The sequence below is a fragment of the Lonchura striata genome, chromosome 1A (genome assembly GCF_050655825.1).
Source record: "Lonchura striata isolate lonStrDom1 chromosome 1A, ASM5065582v1, whole genome shotgun sequence".
Classification (NCBI taxonomy): Eukaryota; Metazoa; Chordata; class Aves; order Passeriformes; family Estrildidae; genus Lonchura; species Lonchura striata.
The window spans coordinates 36,182,887-36,192,365 of record NC_140741.1 but is presented as its reverse complement, the minus strand read 5'-3'; positions in this window follow the sequence as shown (position 1 = coordinate 36,192,365).

The following is a 9,479-nucleotide window of genomic DNA, read 5'->3' as shown; positions in this document are numbered from 1 at the left end:
AAATGCTCTGAGAGTAACGTAGCTAAAAGGAGAAAAATGTCACTTGAGCGTATCTATACCAATGTACATTAATATTCCTCTAAGCACTTTCAAATATATATCTTGCTTTTAATACTCGTATAGTATTCAATAAAGACAAACAGCAGCTTTTTCCTCTAGATAAATCTATTTCAGAGCTATTTGAGCGTGCAAAAGTTGTCAACAAGTTGCATGACTTGTCAAGCCATATAACTTGCCTGACAGGTTTCAGGCTTGTCCTTCCATTGGTCTTGTATTTTAAAACCCCCAGTAATTTCCTATATTAATTCATTATAGCTATAAAGTCTTGATTATAAACATTACTTTAAATGCATGCTGTGTTATCTTTTTATAGGGATAAGAATAATTCCCTTATTCAGTCCTCAAATCCTGAAGGTATTGAAAAGAAAACCCTAGCATATTACAGCTAGAATAGAGAAATACTTGCCTTGTGACTGTACAAGAAATCTACCTAATGCAGTAGAAAATGATGAACAGTGCTAGGATCCACAACTGCTAATATTTTTAAAGACCTAATACCTATTTGTGCCTTGTGCCTTACATTATGAAGATTCCTGTGTATTATAAAATTCCTGCCAATTAGAAAAAGTTTTATTCAATTTAAAGAGAACAATGAGCAGATTAGATGCAGTTGTTCAGCTACAATTTTTATAAATTTCTTAAAAAGGATAACATTTTTGATGAATCTTTGTTGCTGAACAGATTTAGTTAGTTAGTTGACAGCTAGGTTTTCCTATATGTGGTATAAGCCTTTTTTAATAGAAAAATAAATAATAGTTATACTGTATTTTCAAACATGAGGATTAGTGAAACAGAAATAGGGAGCAATGTGAAGATAATTTTATGTTTCTTCTGCCTTCAAAGTTTTAGCCTTATAATTTCAAAGCAAGTTTTATGCTTTGTTTTCAGAAAAGAACATGTGGGATAGATGTTTAGATAAACTTTCCAAGCATGATTGTAGCTGGAAGGGGTCAGTCAGGGAAGTGCTACAGAATTAGGGAATCCTTTTTTGTTAGATGTATAGGAATAGTTTTCCCTGTGATAATAAAAGAACTTTTATTTACAGCTCTGTTTTCTTTTAATGAGCTAAAAATTACATTTTTATTAGGGGTTGGTGTGTAAAAATAAGTGTTTATCATATTTAAAAATTGTTCTAATAAATGTTCAGTTATGTAGCTTGCATGAAAAGATGACAAGCTAGAGTGTTTCTGCTGTGATGAATTCAGTTGGATATGTTCTTCTTGATTTAAATTACTTAAAAGTATGTTTAATCTCTGTGTCATGTTATTTGGGGCTAGAATTTAGAATTTTGGGGTTAGAATTTAGGCTTTTAAAGACAGCAGATTCTGTAGATTGATGGATTAGCCAATAGTTGAACGAACTGGCTATAAAAACGTGTTCCTTAGTCAGGTCTGGAAAACAAAACGGTTCTATAGTATTGACCAACCCCTTATTTTAATTTAGGAAAGTATCCTATACATCCCAGGGATCTTGCTGGTAGCCTAATACTATTGGAATGGCTAAGGAACTGAGGAGTAAGCAGAAGTTAAGGTAGGGGTTACTTCAATATTGCCCTAAAAAAAAAAATCTAAATTATGTATTAATAATTTTAATCCAGAGCAGAAATTTTCTTAGACAAAGACTTACAGCTTACATGCTTTTGCACACAGAAGTGATGATTTCAAAAGTAATGATTATCTTTGAGAGTGTCACATCAGAACAGTTCTGCCTGTCTCTTCTTTAGCATTGTTGGTTGCCCCTGTAAGACATAAATACAATCTAAAAAACACACTGGGAAAACATCTCAGTGAAGTTTTAGCCCAGGACAGGGAAATGAAAGATGATTCTAAAAAACAGAAAAGAGATGAAAATCCAGCTTTAAGTTGGATTTAACTGTTTTTATTACCTGCATTAATGTTCAAGATTTTCCAGTGCTGAAGTACTTTTCACTTTGAAAGTGCCCTCCAAACACTCACCCACAGCTATTTACTTAAAGACTTCTGTTAAGAGGGTGAAAGGAATGTACTGAAAATGTCTCTTTTTGGAGGCTGACAAGCCTTATAATATAAAAGAGTCTAAGTTTTCTTCTTCCCTATTGTTTGAATATTAAGCAGCCATATTTAAACTCATGACAGAGACACCAAAACATATTGCTCCTAATTACATCATCACATGATAAAATTGTAACCTGATTTCCTTTTTAGCAAATGATAGTGTGATTTTAAATCAATTCCAAAAATTGTCTGTAATTCTCTCTCCAAAGACTCTTTTAAAACAAGTTAATTAATTACCAGTTATACATTTTATTAATTTTCAGTGTTGGCACTACCTGCTTTTCCATTATTTTCCAAGTCAACGAATTTCTTTATAATGCTTTAGTTTTTAAAGTTCATCAAAACATAGTTATACAGAAATAGTGATTAAATAAAAAAATGTATTATCAGGTTATTCATCTACCTCATACTGTATTTCAGAGCAATTCAGATTTGGCTATATTTTGGTTATGTTTAAATTTTTTTCAAAATAAAATCCTAAGTACATCTACATCTACCTCTAGTCCTAGAACATAACTCCATAGTTTAAAAATGTAACAAAACAACACACAAAAGAAACAGACTCCAACAAACCAGTAATGTGACAAAGAACAAAAATGCTTTTATTCACTTTTCAGCCCCTCTAGACAATTCAAAATATGTGTGAAATATTGAAAATGACAGCAAAACATTTCAGATCTCTCAGACCTGAGAAATATATTTCTTAAACCTTGGTTTTTCAACCAACCTTCGCCTGGAATAATAGTTTTATACATGATCTGTTTAATCAAAGTGTTCAAGATCACCCACTGGCAGTGTGATGTTCAGCCTTGTCCCAGCTGTGCCCCAGTGGTTCCACATGACATCCCTCCCCACTTTCAGCTTTCAAGCCCATCAGGTGCGTTTTGAGCAAGCTGTGCAGCCCATGAGGCCAGAACTGAGAGGCAGTGTAGTGCCTCTGCATGGGGCAGGACACAAAGAACTCATCAGACCACATATCAGCTGCAATGCAGATGTTCTGTGTGGTCTCCTTCACTCCATTTATTCAGGCCACCTGGCTTTGTAAGATGTAAAAATGGCTAAATTGAACTTTCAGCTCTACTTTCAGAAATATCACACTGAGTAGGTTGTCAAAAGTCAGTGCTTAAAAGATGTAATGTACTTAAAGGTATTTCTAAAGTAACTTCTGTGCCACAGTGTTATGTTATCTTGTTCTGCAGCAATCATGCTGAGGCAGCTGGACTTGTGAGAGAAGCTGTATTGTAATGATCAGATTGAGAAGTTAAGATGTATACTGTAATCTTTTCCTGCTTATCCATAAGAACAACAAAATAGCATGGCTTGCATCTTACGTATTCTATTCACTTGTACAATAATTTCTTATATATGCTCACAATAAGTGGAGTGCCCCAGGTGACACATTTCTGAGGTGTTGATTGTATATTGTGACAGCACCAAGAGAATGCAACAAACTGTTACAAACTGTTATATACTCTGGCATATATAATAATGTCTGGCCTTGATGGGGTTAGTTAAATCTATGGGTGGCTTGAGAGGCACAGTTGAGCATTTAGTCAACATTTCTGTGTAATGTGGTTGTCTTAAAACTCTCCTTGCTAACAGAAGAGCTCTGTTAAACAAATATCCATCAGTACAAAGCCTTTTGATAGGAAAAAAATCAAGTTCTTGTCCCCTTGTGCCTAAAACATCCACATATCCTCTGAATTTAGTGGAGGTCATGATGTGGTTTAACTTTTATGTTTGCACAGATGTTTACTGTACTGGGACAAACAAAAAGGTAATGACCAGAATGTCTGAAATGATTGGCACCTGGAAAAATTGGTCCAAAACTACAGAATTTGTTTGTCAAGCTTGCTGCTGGCAGGCACGCCATCTGCACCAGCACAGACTAAATCATCTGCAGGACAGCACAACCAGCTGTAGGTACCTGAGAGCATTACACCCTTGTGTAATGGACACAAGAGAAGTGACAAAATTTGTTTGTAGGAGACTTTCATTTGTTTCCTTGTGGCAAAGGAGCATCAGAGGACCACTGAACCTAGAAGATACTGCTTTAGTCATGCAAAAGTCTGAGTGGTCTCAGAAAAGCAACCACTTTGCCAAAGAAAGAGAGGGCATCCCTTATCATATAAGTAGTGAAAAGGAAGAAAGGCAGCCACAGATAACGAGACAGAATCAAACAAAGTTTAGGAGGTGAATTAGAAGATGAGTGTTTATGGAATGAGAAGTCTAATTGCATTTTTCTATTGCATCTTCTTAAAGTGAGTTTATTTGAAACCGACACTGCTTCTGAGAGGCAACTATATAAAAAACAGTTCTTGGGGGTGAGTGTCAGGAATTCTTGGGTAACCTTGGCTTTTTTCACATTTGGACTGAATTAAGTCCACTTATAGTGTAGGACAGGAGAAAAAAATAAGCACACCACTAGCCTTGGCTACTTACATAATAAGGCCAGGCTAAAGTGAAAAGGGAACATGGCAGTGGAATTAGTTTACACAGAAGAAGAAAGATTTTGTGACAGGACCTGGAGGACTATGACATTTTAATTTTACATTTAGAGTTTATTGAAACAGAAACTAGAACAATTAACTTTAAAATAAACAAACAAAATGCAGAATTTTAAACATTACAATTAAAAACATTTGTAAATGCTTCTCTTCCCTATGCAACATGCCATTACCAAATGATTCTTTCCTTCGTATTTGTTGCTCTTGTTCAAACAACTCCATGGCTGGCTTGCAAGCATCATACATTCCCACTATTCCTCTTGCTCTCCCTCTCCTCACCTCCTTCTTATGGGAGCTTTTCTGACCTGGTGCTAAGGGAGGAGGGCCCAGGCCTGGTGTGGGGCAGGTGTTCCCATACAGGAACACTTGGTGAGGAACAGGGATAAGGGATACCCTCATTGCAGACAGCATTGAGCCAGCATGGAGTGGCTAGGACAGAGTCAATGACACTGGTGTTCTTGTGTTCTTTCCACTCCCACTGGTCATTTTGATAACATTTTCATCAGAATAGGAAAATACTGCTTTGCACTTAAAGCTCTACTTTGCACTTCAGAGTCCTTCTGCAGGAAGAAAGCAGTGAAGAGCTCTGTTTGCAATAGAAGTGCATGAAAAAATAGAAGAGTATTTCTGCAAATGCCTTTCATATAATAAACCCAGAAAATGTAACTGAAAGACAATAAGAAGGATTGAGATCACCTACACAAAGAGATTATTCACTGTGTTAAAATAAGAGAATGATCTTGAGAGACAACAGAGATACAGAGATTAGAAAAAGTCTGCAAGAAGACCTGATAATGGAAGTTCAAATACTTTAACCTGAAGTGTGAAGAAGAGGGGGACCAACAAGATGCCAGAGAAATTATGTGGAGCATCACAAAATAAAATAATTGCTTAAAGTAAAAAGGAACACAGATGCTGTCAGAGGTCATAAGGCATTTCACTTAGTTCCAGTTTCTTGCAGCCAATCTGGGCACTTTTTGGTTACCACTGATTCTTATAAATTTTTCAGCAGTAACCAGTGAGTCTGAGCAATCAAACTGGCTACAAAATCTATAAATCTCTTATCTCTGAATAACTGCTTCAAGAGGATTATGTCAGCAAATAACTGTAGGCAGGGAGAAGCAGAGAATTTGCTGATTGATTTCTCCCTCATGACATTCAAATTTGCTGTTTAAGCAGGAACCAGTATATTAATAAGACTTTGGTCTTCAAATGCTTTCCTGTATCCTCATATCAAGCAACTTGCTGTATTATTAACATATAAATAAAGAGACCTCTGTTTCACTGTAACCCTTCTGCCAAAACACAGTCATAAAGACTATGCCTGAAATACAGAGATGCCTCCAAACAAATAACTCAGTTGGCCCAGATTCTACCTGAACTTTAGGGAAGCTGGTAGGTTTGATAATCTGATGAGCTGCGTATTGAGCTTTGCCACTGCCTAAAAGATCCTGTTCCTTTCCTCTGTTTGCATCTCTTTCAATAACATTCTCCTGCTGCTTAACATGTGCCAGCATGAGGGCTCACTGGAACTCTCTAACTGTCAATTCAGTTTCCTCACATGGCAGAAAACTGCCCAGCTGTGTAATTTCTCTTGAAAGATCTAATGAGCAGCACCACCAGGTAGGAAGAGAGGAAGGGAAAGAGCAGGAGCAGAGGTAAGGACAGTGCCAGGTTCTGCAGTTGGGATGGGGCTACCCTGGATGTATGGACAGACCAGGGAATTGGATACTGGAAAGCAGCACTGCAGAAAGGGACCTGGGGGCTCTGATTGCTGACAAGTTGAATTTTAGTCAGCAGTGCCCTGGCAGCCAGGAGGGCCACCTGTGTCCTAGGGGGCATCAGGCACAGCATCTCCAGCTGGGCAAGGGAGGGGATTGTCCTGCTCTGCTCTGCACTGGGGCAGCCTCACCTCAAGTGCTGGGGGCTGGTTTGGGTGCCACAATTAAAAAAGATATAAAGCTATGGGAGAGTGCCCAAAGGAGGACCACAAGGAAGGTGAAGGGTCTTGAGGGAAAACCATATGAGGAACAGCAGAGGTAATTTGGTCTGTTCAGCCTGGAGGATACTGAGGTGAGATCTCATCACAGTCTACAACTTCCTCATGAGAGGAGAGGAAGGGCAGACACTGATTTCTTCTCCTTGGTGACCAGTGAGATGACTTGAAGGAGGGGCCTGAAGTTCTGTCAGGGAGGTTTCAGTTGGATATTAGAAAAAGGTTCTTTACCCAGAGGGTGTTTGGTCACTGGATCAGCTCCCCAAGGGAAGTGGTCACAGCACCAGCCTGACAGAATTCAAGAAGTGTTTGAACAATGCTCTTGGGCACATGGTGTGACTCTTGGGGATGGTGCTGTGCAGGGCCAGGAGTTGGATTCAATGATCCTTATGGGTCCCTTTCAACACAACATATTCTGTGATTCTCTGCTTGCCTGCTTTCACTGTGAACCAAAATCAGAGAGCTGAGCTTAAGTGGGATTAAGACATGGATCTTTGTCCTCTGGAGCAGAGTAAAATCACTAATGCTTACAGGGTTCTATGAATGGGACAAGGAGAGAGAATCTGGCCTGTTACTGTCCTGGGATTGATTTTAACTTCAGCGGTATCAAATCTTCTAAAATGCAGAACAGTAATGTATTTTTCCTGTTTTCTTCATTTTGTTCTGTTCTTCCCCATTCACTTCTTATAATGGGACCACACACAGGATTAAAGACACTACAAATCTAATTGCAGTCTAGAATGAATTTAAGGAGAAGTAAAAAATCACAGAGAGTGCAGCTGAGCTGGTTTTCTCCAACACAGCTTAACAAGATGCTTTGCTTGAACATTTACAGTGTTATGAAGGCCTAGTCTTCCTGAAGCTTTTAACTAATTTTTGAAGTTAGTGAGAATTTATGGCCATTGGCATAATTTTTAGCATACTAGAAAATAAAAAAGAAATTAAAGAGTTGAGCATAAACAATGAAAACTGCATGTAGGTTTGCTCTGTGAAGATGACAGATGACTACAAGCACTTGAGTATCAGTTAATTTAGAAATTATCAGTTTGCACTTATTTTTCATGTGATCTCATTTATCACAGAAATGGTTTCTAGGCTGCTATGCTTTGAAATTTGAAACTTTCTCTAGAAAAAGAGCAATTGTGAAAAGGTTTTTTAAACATATTTTCCTTTTGGCAGCCTCTCTATAGTGAAATTATTGATGCTAAATGGTTTTCTTATATCAAGACTTCATTGTACAAGCACTTTTACCTAGACTTAATTTATGGTTTATGTTAGATCTCTGAGTGAAGTTAAGCATGCATAAGAGGTATGTATTCAGCTGATCTTAAACTCCTGTTAACTTTCTGTGCCTAATATTTTCTCCTTACTCCTGGCAATTATGTTTCCAGGTTACTGTTTCGATCATGGAATTTTAATAATTTTTCAGTGGTCACTAGCTTTCACCACTGAACAAACATGGAGACTCATGTAAAATGGAAGATGTGTGTCTATAGCCGAGTTGCTTAAAACCCCAGTGAGATGATGAACAGTGAACATTACATGCCTGCATGGCACCTTGGCTAAATCCTCTCAAATCCCAGTCCCTGGGAATTTTTAGCAAGTCTTGCGACTTTCCTCTCACCTTTTCTGTGTCAGGGTCACTTTAAAACACTTTTAGTCTATTCCAGACGGAATGGGATTCTGTCTGCAAGCACTGGAGATCACTTTTGACAGTCATGGCTTGCTGCTTTTGGCACAACTTTGCCTCATGCTGAGCAGGACAGTAGTTGGCTGCTGTAGGGAGCAGCCAGGCAAGAAGTCCTGAGTGAGAGACAGAAATAGGAGAGGTAAACAGACTAGAGTGCCCTTAATCCATGCAATGGGAGCAGCCACTGGAAGGAACCGGTCAGGGAATCTCAAACAGGAATACTAAGCTTGCTTTGTATTTCAGAGAGAGGAGAGTTATACCTTTCTGCTAGAAATTCTGAAATACACACACATACCTATGAATATAAATACTTAGCTGGATAGTTCTGATCTCACCAACAGTTATTTGAATATTATATACTAAAGAACCTTCTTTGTGAATTTGAGACCCAGGAGGCCTGACACTTTATCCACTTATATCCTTTTCCTAAATGACTAGTTAATGCCAGGGGAATTAGTTCCCATATGCAATACTCCTGACTCAATTTCTGAAGTGCCAGAATGGGGCCAGGTAAGTCAGTAGACACGTAAGCCCAGAAATGCAGTGGGATCCTGATTCAAAAGACAACAGGAATCATGTTCATTGCACCCAAACTGTGACTGAGGAAAGTATTTACATCCTAAGAAATGGGCACTACATGCTATTGTCATGAAAAAAAATCAAAAATTACAGAGAAAAACCCATCTCACTCCTCAGAACATCTGGGGAAAGCAGATGGATAGAAGATGATTCCCAGGAATATATAGGAGGCAGAGTGATCAACCTACCCTTTGCTTCATCTGTTTCCTGCTTGTCCTGAAGTCTTGGAACCCATGAATGGTTTTGGGGTTGCAGGAAGGATGAATTGACTCTGAGACACTGGGGAAAATGCAAGGAAATACTCCACTTAAATGCCTGAAAGGGGAACATGATGTTGGGCTGGAGGGAGAACACAATTACTTGCCATGCTGAAGGTAACTGAGAGAGCAGGGAGTAGGGACAGAGAAAATTACTTTATTCTACTGTGGGATTCTCCAAGGAGGTATGAACTCCACATTATGAAGCAATCAGTAAGCCAAATATTTATAAAATGTTTTTAATCAAGTCTTCTAGGAATAGCGCATAAAGCACTGACTAACATACCCTTACTAGGAGTCTGAGAAAAGTTGACAACCATGCAAATGCCACCCACACAGCTGGTGGTTGTGGGCCCA